A 13119-nucleotide genomic window follows, 5' to 3' on the forward strand; every position below is an offset into this window, starting at 1 on the left:
TGATCAGCTCCCCAGAGCAATTGTCTGCAATCTTCAAAAAACTACAGTAGGTTTTAAATGAACAAACCATGATGTCCCAATGGCTGAACGGACACAATAATGAGTTAATGAATTGGAAAGAGATGACTGTAAGTTTACTGTTCAGTAGAGGGTCATCTCGGGGACCTGATGAAACAGTCCTTGAGGCTTACATTAACAAAGTCTGCTTTAAAAATAATCAACACCCCCCTTGCGCTGGGGGAAAAGCACAGTTCAGCAAATACATGCATATAGCTTTGCTAATCACCAGGATGTACTTTTCACACGAAGTTCCTTGTTCTACTTCAATGCTTTTGATCTCGAGTCTTTAAATTCAGTTGCTCAATTTACTAGGAAAAAAAGGATTTTATTACCTTTACCCTTGTGTGACACAATCTACTGCTTGCAAATTATTAACAGAACTGCTTTCTGGAGGTATGTAGAATAAAGCTGCAGAAATAATGAGTTGAAACACTTTTTGGTAACCCAAAATAAAAAGTGTGCAGCTTCTGCTAATGGAGTCTCTACTGACAGTGGTGTCACACCTAAATCCTGCACTAAAATGCAAATAAATGTGCACCTGGCTTTTAGTCATAGTCACATAGTTGTGAGGGACTATCCTGCCACACCCCCAAAATGATTCAGCTCATAGGTAATGGGCAATGCTTCCATTTAGCCAAGTACCTGAGCACTAAGAAAGCACGTGGGTGTTCTGCTCATGGAGCATGTCTGCCTTGCTCTCACAGGACAGAGCCTTTCATAAATATCTGCAGTTACATGCTATTGCCTGTTCAAGCATACAAAACATTCAGAGCAGTCTTTATAACAAACATTTCTAGAAAAGAAACAAAAAGAAATCCTGTAAAAGTGGCAGATATCACGTAGTTCATTTTACTCCAGTGAAACAGATGTGAATTTAGAAGCTATGCATACAACACTGTGCGCAACCCTTTATCATCTGACTTCAGATACGCACAGGCATAAGAGTCCAAATAGTCCAAATACCAACACACCTATTTAACTTCTGCATGAAAACATTCCATTCACCTTAACACTCAGTAGTATTGTCAGAGCACTGCAAGTGCAAAGCTAGAAGGCAATTAATAGTGTACCTTGTTAGCCCAAAAACCAAAAAAACTAGCCTATATAATTTCAGCAGAGTAACAAATACTGAACCAATCATACCAACAAATACCAAACCGTGCCTGGCAGTATGTAATTAAAACTTTAAAAAGAAGAAAAAAAGTGATTTATTTAACACATATCAATTTGCTAAAGAAATATTAGACTTTTTGACATAATCCAAAGTATGGCATTGGATTGGACTTTTATACAGATAATGTGCATCTGCTTTATCACATCAGATTCCTTCAAAATAAGGTAATCACATCCTCGTAGTAACCTGAATCCGCATTCCAAGTGAGGCTCCATTTTGAAGCCAGTTGCTGAATTTGATGGAAATAAACAACCCAGAGGAACAAGCCCCCTCCAGTTCTCAGAAGCAACTGGGGAGGAGGGCGGTTGTTTGGCATAATACTCCATCATTATACAGAATTATATGCAACTTTGCAAATGAGTCTTCTGAGCTTTATCAATACATATAAAGATCATGCCCTGGAAGCTTTTTAAATTCAATTTCTTACAACTGTATATGAAGTTTTACATTTAAACTTTGCATTTTTGCTCTAGGTGGGTTTCAGGTTTTTTTGGCTGTTTTAATAAATTCCCACTCAAGTGGCAGTTTGACAGAGGGAATTCAGTTCAGTTGACAACTGAAACACTTATTTTCCTTGGGCCAGCCTACCAGAAACACAAGCCCACCAGGAAGTAGCACTTAAAATACATTTGGCTCATGGACAGGCTTCTATCTGTACAACTTCAGTATTCATTTACTTTACAGTGCTGCTGAGTCATTATGCCTTTGGGGACTGCTTGATTTTTTGAACAAGTAACCGAACAGACTACGCAGAGGAAATAAACACGTGAAGAGTGCACAGTCCTCTGCCTCCTGAGTGAGGGCTGATGCCAATGAGCTCTAAAATGTCATTGTTCCATAGGCAAAAGGACTGGCAAAATTTACCTTGAAGATGAACCCCAACCACAAAGGAGTGGTATTACTGCCACCACTGGTACTGCTGCTGTCAGATTTGCATTTATCCCTATTTTCTGTATTTTTCTGTCTTTTTCAAGGTCTCTTGCATTTTGATTCTAGTCCTACATCTGTGGTCTGCTGAGGTAACTCTAATAATAAAACATGACGGCACAATTTGTCTCCTGATGAGTTCATAAATCACTAAATTCCCTCAAGTAATCCAAGAGGCAAGTAGAATAACCACTTGTTTTTCAGGAGATGTTTACCCGTTCTCTCAGGGAAGGTCTGAACAAAAGCAGCCTGCACTGCCTTCTGGGTTTCTGGCCCTTCTGGAGAAAACAGCCCTGAAGGGGAATTCCGGGCAGAGATCAAGTTACCGAGTTAAAAGCAAACAAACAAAACCACAGAAAACCTTGTGCCTACAATTCGTTTAGCCAAAGGCAGAGAATACTCTGCTTGCTCTTCTGGAACTAAGCTGCTTGTTCCCAACTCAAACCTATGTCTTTGAACAGCTATGTTTAAGTGGTTGTATTCACAGTCTATGCTTAAGTCCTACACATCATTGCAAGACATCATGCCAAAGTCGTAAATCACAGCTTAATTTCATTTTACAAATCTCAGTTCATCTCTTTCCTGACGCTCAATTTTCCATTACGTTTGTAGCAGCCTTCACACTGCCACATCCCAGCGGACCCCAACAGCGTAGCAGTTGACATGTATCAAAGACAGCTCTGCCACACGTTACAGATCACAGTCACAGATTCTAACGCCACATTTTACTATTGAATAATTTTCATTCAGACAAGCATACTGTATTCTCTAAAAAATACTCCCGAAAAAACAACAGATTTCGCGCTGCAAGACCTTAAGTTTTGGTTCAGAAATAAGTATTTCAACCAGCAAAGACTACGAAGTCTATTAAGACTCAACCTCTAACAAAAGGTTCTAGCAAAGGCATCTGATCACAGTCTTTTAAATCTACTCGAGGAAGAAAAAGGCTCAGCAAGCAAGCACATTTACAAGAACAGGACTGCCCTATCTGTTCAAATGGCAGATATTCTATCAAGGCAAAATTATTCAAAATGAAAATACTGTATGCTGTGCGAGGCACGGTCAGCAGATCTTCCATCCACTGCATAAAACAGTTGGGATGTGAGGATCCATCCAACATCACACAAAAAGAGAGCAAAGATGAGAAAGGTAATGAAACCAAATCTGTGATGAAACCAAACACCTGCTAGCAGATGGCTGGGATCTCAACCAAAAAATAAGTATGCTCAAATTATGTTCAGGGGAGTACTTTCAAAGAGAGCCTGTTCTAACTTTTGCATGAAAATATGCTGCAAATGCTGGAGTTCCAGGACTCATGGCTTCATTTTCAGTGCCATCAATGAGCACAAGGCCTTGCTGAAATGAATTATGAGATTAAGGGTCTGAGCCCACGTTCTTGAGAACTCTGGGAGAAACGTGTCTTTTCTTATGACTCCCCATGGATCACACCAGTCAGTAACATGCCAGGACGCTGGCAGCAAGTGGCAGAGCCACCCATGCCCTTCCCAGCCCATGGGCTCTGTGATGCCCTGTTCTATAGGTGCAATGTTTGTTAGCTCTTGTGCCTACTGTATGTATGTCCCTTACATTTATTCAATCATGTAACTTCAGGTGCCGCTATTAAGGGTGATGTTTACATAGCAGAAAGCATCGCATTTGAAGTCTTACTCACAGGACAGTTTACTTTAAAAATGCATTTTGTTTTCCAGGTAAATGATTTAGTAAGCACAGCTATCTAGAAACATACCAAACAAGTCCCAGTGTTGTCCAAGCTTTTGGACCTAGCACCCACAGGTGAAGAGGCAGAGACTGCTCTGATGAGGCACTGTGTTGCTCCTAGGGGTGGCACTGGCCCTGCTCCACACATGGCTTTCCTCTCACTCCAGCATGAGTGTGCCCAGACAGACTACAAAAGTCCTCCAGTCTGCTTTAAAGGGTTTTAAACAGCACATGGTAAACAGAGGTTTCAGAGATTTCTCCAATTTCAAATTTCATTTTAAATGGGAGTGAAAGAGAAGCAGTGTTTAGGAAGTAAGTAAAAACCCATCTGTAGTCATTTGAAAGGTAATTTCTACCTATGCTTTTACCTTTGAATGACTACCAATACTAATATCGTCATTTGCACAATTTGTCCATTTATTAGGCTACAAAAGGTAAAAATTCTGACTTTCTTAGATTAAAAACTAACCGGTAGTCTTAGCTGTACTTAATCTCTCAATACTCTCAAAACCATTTTGAAAAATCATGATAACATGGTTTTCACAAGAACTTCAGTGGCACACAATATATGACCATACTGGTGACAGAAGATCAAGGCAGAAGAAGACCCACTGTACTGAACGCAATGACATCTGAATATGCACACCAGCAAATGCACATCAGGTCCCAACCCTGGTGTTGCTTGGCCACAATTTTCAGAAAGTCCAAATATCTTATGAAAAATTCTGGTGTCAAAGGGCTAAAACTTTTTAAGTACAACCCATTAAAATGCATTTGTCCACATGAAATAACGTGAGCTCCACATAACGTATAGCTCCACATAAGAGCCGCACCTCAAAGCAATTTGCAGTGTTTATTATGTCTTCGTTTTCATAAGGTTCTGAACAGAAGAAGGGTTATTCTCTTATCTTCTTCCTTCTTCCTCTGTAACTCTTTGATCATTGACATAAATGGAATTTCTGCTCACCCTGCTACATTTTTTTTTGCTTGAATGCATTTTTTGATGAAATTGGCTTACTTTCCAGACAGAATGTAAGCATCATTTCATATTTTATGCATTACGCCAATAACAGATACATTTGTTTACACGTAAGAAAATTCAAATGCACATCATCACATGCTCCAGCATCATTACAGACAAGGCACACAAACATTTCTTCAAAGTCTACAGCCCCTCTGTGGCTCATTGAAGCATTAAGCCCATTTACTGCTCTATTATTTTTTCCACAGCTCTCCCCCATCTTTGTGGAGAAGTCTTTCTGGGAGCACAGCGAGATGCCTGTTCTGTCCCTCTCTTGCACACTCACACAACATAACAATGCCCACTAACCCAGCCTCATGGGTTAGGTCACATGTTGGGATACCTTTTCTTAACTTCTACACTCTAAACACCCCACAAACTAAAAAACAAACCACCAAATACCCTATCAGAACTTGTTATCAGTATGACTAGCAGCAAAGGTCACCCCCAAAAGGCCATCTGAAGGGTTTTCTCTTCGCTTTGCCTTCTCTAGGGACCAATGACTCAGAAAGGCAAATTTTCTTGCTCTGCACTGCAAATCAAAACACAGCCTCTAACTTAGGACTTACTGAGAAATTGTCCCAAAAACTGGCTGCCCAGTCAAGAAAGTCAAGAAATTTCAGGACCAACTTGCTCTTTCCAGATCCCCAATGCAGTGATCACATCTTCAAAGCTTCTGCCATAAACAAAATGAACACGAATGTATTTGATACAAACATAGCCCTCTCCCCCGCAGTTTTGTAATGCTGCTCAACTTCCTAGAAATACTTAGGGAACTGTAAGAATAACAAAAACTCTACAGATGTCAATCTGGAGAGCTCGACTGCATCCTGCCTCAGTCAAAGTGATGCTGCACAAGCAAAGACCTTTTCACCTCTTCCCACAACACCCTTAATTGCTTCTGATTCCCTTCCCTCTGCTCTCTGTAGTCCCAACAGAATTTGTTTTCCCTGCTGTCTTCATAACAGGCAATCAGACCCACCCTTCTACTTTTCAATCAATTATCACAGTAGTGCTGTTTGACAAATCTACAGTAGGATATGGTCAATTGCTCTGAAAGACTCGGGAGTGCATTGTAAGATTGAAGCCCAGCTGTTCACAGTGTAAAAAAGATTATAAGTGAAAGATGCCACTTGTGGGTGGTTGCTGCATTTATTTATTTTTTGAGGATTCCAAGTCCCATCCTGAGCTGACAGCAGTTTGTCTAGCTAAAACAGATCCTCTGCAGTGCTATAAAAATAGAAGGCAATGAAAAGCTGAAAGGTGCTGGGAGGCAAGGCAAATTAGAAAAGTCTCCTTGATTCTACATGAAGTAGAGCAGAGAAAGCAACAGTACTACTCAAAAGGAACACAGAATAACAAAGAACTTATTGGAAATCTCTTCACCTACACAAAACAGTCACTAGAATTCAAAGAAGAAAAAAAATAACAGCACTGAAAAACCTCTAAGGAACAGATTTAAAGTGTGAAAGGTTTAATGAGATCATTTTGTGAAGATTTAGTAAGACTTTTTTTTATAAAAAGTCCCCAAGTAGAACCCAGGGAAAGTTTTGAAATATCCTGTAACGCAACCAAATTAGAAGAAAAAACAGGAGGGAAAATAGGATACTGGTACTTTCAAAGACAAATCACTTTGCAAGAAAGGATGCATGCTTAGGCTGTTTACTCAACACTGTCTGGAATATGCAGTTACATGCCTGCTGTCATTCTGTTCGAAAAGCATCCTGTCTCTATGCAGCTTTTAACAGCAAGTTTCTGTGAAAGAAACACAGCAACATTATTACTCGCTGAGCACTCACCATCTCTGTCCAGAAAGGGAGTGCAGGGGATAAAAAAGGTAAGAGTATCATCTACTCTATGCCCCAAAAGTTATTGTGGATAAAAAAGAGTAACCGGAAACATTTTCTGTTCAGTGTGGGGGAGGGAAGGCCTATGGCAGGGGAGGAGGGGAGGAAAAAAAAAAAGATTTCCTATTATCAAAAAGGTACAGCAGAAGAGACTGCAAGAATTTGGGAGCACTTATCATAGATTCACAAAATTGTTTGAGTTGGACTGGATGACCTTTAAATGTCCCTTCCGACTCCTCTGCAGTGAACAGGGACAGCTACAGCTCGATCAGGTGCTCAGAGCCCCAGCCAGCCTGACCTTGAGCGTCTCCAAGGACAGGGCATCCACCGCCTCTCTGGGCAATCTGTTCCACTGCCTCACCACCTTTATTCTAAAACACCTTTTTCTTATATCCAGTCTAAATCTCCCCTCTTTTAGTTTGAAACCATTTCCCCTTGTCCTATCACAATAAATCCAGCCAAAGAGTCTGTCCCTTCCTTCTTACAGCTCCCCTTTAGATACCAAAAGGCCACTCTCAGATCTTCCTGGTGCCTTCTCTTCTCCAGAGCAACCACAGCTCTCTCAGTTTGTCCTTGGAGAGGGGGTGATGCCATCCCTTGGATCATTTTGCAGCCCTCCTCTGGATACTCCAACAGGTCCTTTTTGGCAGGGCTGTGTCCCATCCATCTGTCCCCTAGCTTGTACTGGTAGTGGGGGTTGCCACAATCCAGTTGCAAGACCTTGCACTTGGATTTGTTGAACCTCGTGACATTCTCCTGGGCCCACTGCTGGAGCCTGCCTAGGTCTCTCTGGTAGGCATCCGGTCTCTCAGGCAAGTCAGCTGCACCATACAGCTTGATGCCATCAATGTTTCTCTTACCAAGGTAAAAATTCTCTGCTCCCACTCCCCCTTTTGTGGCAGTGCTATACTGAGTCAGATTATTATTTAAAAAAATCTCAGTTGTTTTCAGGGTTGTTTGTTTGTTGTTGTTGACGTTGTGTTCTTGCTTTTTTTGTTTACTAAGTTGGCTTTGTGAAGTCGTTTTTTTTTTGGTTCGAGACCCAAAATTTTAATTGCCTCCTGCCTTCTGGCTGCTCTGATGAGCTCCTTTACAGTTGCTTATCATCACAAGGTGGGACATTCAGTAACAAGAGCATGGTGTAGGGTTAAGGACCAAGCAAATGTCAAAAACACCCATAGAGGGAGAAGCTGCTTGCAGCAAGCTTGCACAGGCAGCTCTCAGCCTCATCAAGGGTGCTTGGTTCCCACAGTGGGCAACAAAGCAGCAAATCTGCACTGGACATCACCTGGCCACACAGCAGGCTCTCCAGCAATGGGACCCCACACCTCTTCCATACTCTGCATCGTTGAGAAGAGCTGGAGAGGAACGTGCTTGGGTGAAGCATTTGGCAACAGCAACTTGGAAAGAAAGATAAGGAAAAGCTGAGGAGGTGCAATCTCTTTACGATCAACACATACTGTTCTCAAATACTTGCTTGTTTACAGCAGGCATTTAGTCTCTGGTGCTGGACCTCCTCCTCTTGCACCACAGTGGGGTTTCCCATCTGCACTGATGTTTGCTAACAGCCAGTCAGCACCAGTTAAGACAGAAAACAAAGAGAATTTGCCCCTGTTTTCGATCCGTTAAACAGTCTATGCAGTGCAGTCCTGTTGACTCCCAGGCTTATTCAAGACAACACTCACCCTTCTTCATATTCAGTAGGGATTACAACAAAGCCAGTTTTCAAAAATATCAAAAAAGAACAAAAGCTAGCAGCTTTTAAAACATATGAAAAATCATTTGAGAAATGACTATAAAAACCGCCTGATTTAATTAATAAAAAATAATCGATACAGCAGGATCCATTTTAATGATCTTTCTCACATGCAAGTGTATGTACCAATAAAACTTAATTGCATCTCTCAAAAGTGGATACACTCCAGATCTTAAGAAATCATCTTTGTGAACCTTATTTTTCCTCCAGCTGCCCTCGGGTTTTTCCAAGCAATAGAATGGCTGAATTTCAAAAAAGATCATGCTTTATGAAAGTTACTGAATACATGAATTTTAACACTGTAGCCATTAACACCATATTCTGCTGCTGCTGAGACGCACGACAAGTCTAAAAGCACTTGTTAACATTTCTGCTCCCTTTCTCACAGCAGGCAGCAGACATATTTTGCAGCAAGATCTGTAAGTGCAAATCTCCAAGCAGTTTAACATTTTGTGCCTCCCTTCTGGTTGAAGTGACACCGCACTTGATTACATAAGAGCTACTTGGAAAATGGGCTCTGAATTGGAAACAACATACAGTAAGAGGTAATTAGATTAATTAATTTACTAATATATTACTTAGTTATACTAGTGACTTGCTGAAGACACCAATCAAATGGTTAGACAGCACAAAGACAGCATACTTAGAAACAATTCAGCACTGCTGGGACCAGTAATCCCAATACACTTGGTTTTATTACATGATGAGACGTTTCTCATAGGCAATCCTTAGTAATTTGGGTAAAGCATCTGGTATTAGCAGCAAAGCTAGAGAAGACTCCACCAGTCACTGATATCTAGAAGAGGTAATGACCATAAACATAGCTGGAAAGAATTTAAGTGTTATATACAGCTTTGGTCATTAATGGCTGTTTCAAGTGCTAGTATTCCAATGACAAATTAGATTTCAAATAAGAATATATTTCCTTAAGTAACATTTCAGTTTTGCTTCTGTTTTCCCTCCTAAACACCTTCATACTACATGTTTTGTTACACAATTCAGATTCTTTTTACTCTAGTAGTAATTTAATTCATGCTTTTTGCTTGCTATCCCTCGCAAAGAAGAGAAACCACTATAAAATCAAGTCAGACTGCAATTATTTCTGTAATATCTTCTTGTGCAAAGGATCTGATGAATGAATAAATAACTGAATACACAGCAGTTGAAGACCAACTTAGCAGAAATACTTTGCTGATTATTAACAGCCTAAGCAATTGGTTACCATAACCACAGAGCCCTGAATATTCTTTTTGCTGAGATGAAACTTCTATTCAAACTGCCACTGCTGCTGTTGAAAGACTTCACTGTGTCAGAAGTGCCCTGGGAAAACAGGAAACCACCTTTGAGCTTTGCAAAGTTTACAGATAAGCACAGTAGAGACTACGCACTAAAATGTGCATTTGCGCTAGCGCAAAACCTTCACTCATCTTGCAGTAAGGGTGGCAGAGTGGTATGGCAATTCATCTATGATGTACAAAGTTGCTGGGATGAGACAGCTTGGGACAAAGAAAAGAGCCAACTCAAGGAGGCTAAAGATAAGCAGATGGGTAGACTAAATGCAACATTACAGTTCTGCATCCAGTGATCACAGCTTTTTATTTATGATACAATAAATACAAGTGAAGGACAACTGATAAACACAGGTATTACTTCATGCAAGCAAGGGCATTTCTGAATGGCTAGCGATCCACGCTTTTGAGTGTTACAGAAATACAATGGAAAAACTTCCAGAAACTTCTCTACATTTCATACATTGGTTCTATAGGGAATGTCTTCATGGTCAGAAACTTTGATTCATAAACCAGATTCCCATACAAGGGTCAAAGCACAAAATGGCTGACATATCTTTCATAGATTATGATCCAGAGAATTACAGGCTAGCTGGTTTCACTTGAGTCTCAGGGAAACTCATGGAGCATGTACTACTCCTGAATGACATTTCTGGGCACAGGGAGATGATGATGATTTGCAATAGCCAAAAAAGATTTAACAAAGGTAAATCATGCTGAATCAACCTGACTTGCCTTCTAGGATGAAATGACAAGATCAGTGAATAAGAAAAAAAATGCAGTAGATGCTGCCTGTTTTATTTTTAGCATAGATTTCAATACCACCTCCCTCTTCTGGTAACATCTGGTATCTGAGTTGGGATGTTATGATTTAAGAGGATGGACTACCAGTCGAGTGAAGAACTGACTGTTGTGTCAAGCTCAATGGATAGTGGTTCATGGCTGCTCTCCACCCAGAATTAGAATACTGCAGGGATACATCTTGGCACCTTTTTTTGTTGTTGTTTAATGTCTCCGTTAATGATATGGAGGAGACAGAACGCACTCTCTTAAAATCTGCAAATAACTCCAAACCAGCCAACACATTTGCAGGCAGAGCTTCCGCTCAGAGAGACCCAGACAGGCTAGAGGAATAAGCTGACAAAAACCTCATAAAATTCAACAGGGACAAATGCCTAACCCTGTCCCTGGGAAGGAAAAAGTCCTAGCAGTGATACAGGTTGGGTAGTGGCCAACTAGAGAACAGCTCTGCGGAAAGCCTCTAGCGGGACAAGAAGATGCGCTCAAGCCTACAGTGCGTCCTGACATCAAAGACGGCCAATGATGTTTTAGGCTGTAAGAAGTCAAAAATAGACTGAGAGAAGTGATTCACTCTTACTACTTGGCACTCACTAGACTGTATCTAGAATACTGTGTACAGTTTTGGGCACTGCAGTACAAAAAAGATACCGATGAATGGGATTGAGTTCAGTAGGTGGTCACTAAGACAGACTGAGGTGGGTTGGGGTCACCTTTGCCTGCAAGGTGACACTGAAGGAGCAGGACTTACACAGCGTAGAGAAGACATGGCTTCAGGTGAATTAGTACCTGCCCACTTCATACCAATGGAAACATCACCAAGCCAACAGAACTAGCTGCTTCGCAGCGGTGCACTGCATGAAAAGACAGTGACCAGATGTTCTTACTGGATATAGGGGGAAAAAGTCACGGAGATAAAACAAGCACAAGGAAAAAGGCATCACAGATCCAAAACATAGCATCATAGAAGAACTCCATCCCAGCCAAAACAGTACTATCAGCCAAGAAAGTTTGTAGAATCTTTTGTCTTTGGATGTGTTTAAAACCAGGATGGACAAAGCCTTGAATAGCCTGGTGAAAATGCCTTGAGCAGCAGATGAGACATAAGAATTCCAGGGGCCCTTTCTGGTCTGACTGGCCTATGATTCCATTAATCTCTTAAGTCTTCTCCACTTCCCCATACTCTACTATAAAAAACCCAAGGCTGAAACAATCTCTGACTTCATTTCAGTCACACTAGCTTTCAAAATGTCATTATTCTGTACCCTTCATGTGACCTAAGTTTGAGTTTATTGACACTATTACAAACTACAGTATCACAAAGAAAGCGGTGCCTTTCCTCTTACACAGGGACCATGGCATACTCTGTATGATTATAGAAGGGGAACAACACAGCTTATATTTCTGTTATCTATCTCAAACAGGGGTAAGTGATAGTTGATCCAACTCTGTGGACAGACAAAACAAGACAGCCACACTGTCAACATCAGATTCTTAAGTTGTCAGAATAGGTTTCTTGCACCACTTTCTGCTGCTAAATGAGGAAGTAATGACTGTTACAACTACTGACAGTGAGAGTTACTCTGATTAATAGGCAAAAGCTCTTTATTGTATCTCCAGTCCTCCTGTGAGAGCACACAATAGCCCAGAAGTCAGTGTAGCATACTTACAGCACCGTGTAAAATTCAACAATTTTTGTGAAACATTTAATGTAAATATTACTACTTCTTAAAAAAAAACACCCTACTTTAGGACAAAAAGTGTTCCTCTTCAATTTTCATTTACAAGAATTAAACTCCGTGAACACAGCAACAATAAACAAGAGCTGGCATAAGATGGACGTATTTTACAAACTGATCAATTCCAACTTGTCTTATTTTCTCTCTCTACACAAATGAGTCATTGTGGACAGAAATCAAGTCAGTATTAGCATTCAAGATCATCTTCTATTAAGATCTGAATCCTTACCCCAAGGACTACCATAAACCGTAAATTATATGCAAATACTGAGGGCAATATGGTAAAACAGCATTTGTTATTTGCACAGACTTTAGGCTCAGAAACACTGCCTAGCGCCTAAGCCTAGTCCACATTATCAGAACATCAACTGTTTTATTCAATTGTCTTTTATCACATTGATCAAAAATTTGAGAGAGTAAATGGAGTAAACGGATTTTAGAGTAAGACGAACAACCAGAAGGAGGACAGTAAGCTAAACAAGAACAGTAAATATATCATATTATAGACCTACAGAAAGGATGACCAAATTAGATTGAATAAATCAAGACGAACCACTGGGATGGAACATTTTGTAATGCAACTGAAAAGGTTAATAAAAGCTTATAAACTAAACTCCCCACAGATTCCTCTCCAAGTCAAGTGTCTAGCATCAACACTGAAAAAAGTTTAAAGGAAATGAATCTGTCTGATGTACGACAACAGAAGAGTGACATTAATGAAATAAAAAGCAGAATATTTTATATCTTTATGTACGTTTGACAGAAAAAAGGCACCACAATGAACTGAAA

General features: G+C 40.4%; 1 protein-coding gene across 6 annotated transcripts in view; it reads right to left on the bottom strand.

The window, feature by feature from the left end:
• The window catches only part of APP (amyloid beta precursor protein), a 199378-nt gene that overhangs the window by 104278 nt on the left and 81981 nt on the right, over nucleotides 1-13119 (bottom strand). The window lies entirely within an intron of this gene.

Source organism: Gallus gallus, chromosome 1 (assembly GCF_016699485.2).
Source record: "Gallus gallus isolate bGalGal1 chromosome 1, bGalGal1.mat.broiler.GRCg7b, whole genome shotgun sequence".
Lineage (NCBI taxonomy): Eukaryota > Metazoa > Chordata > Aves > Galliformes > Phasianidae > Gallus > Gallus gallus.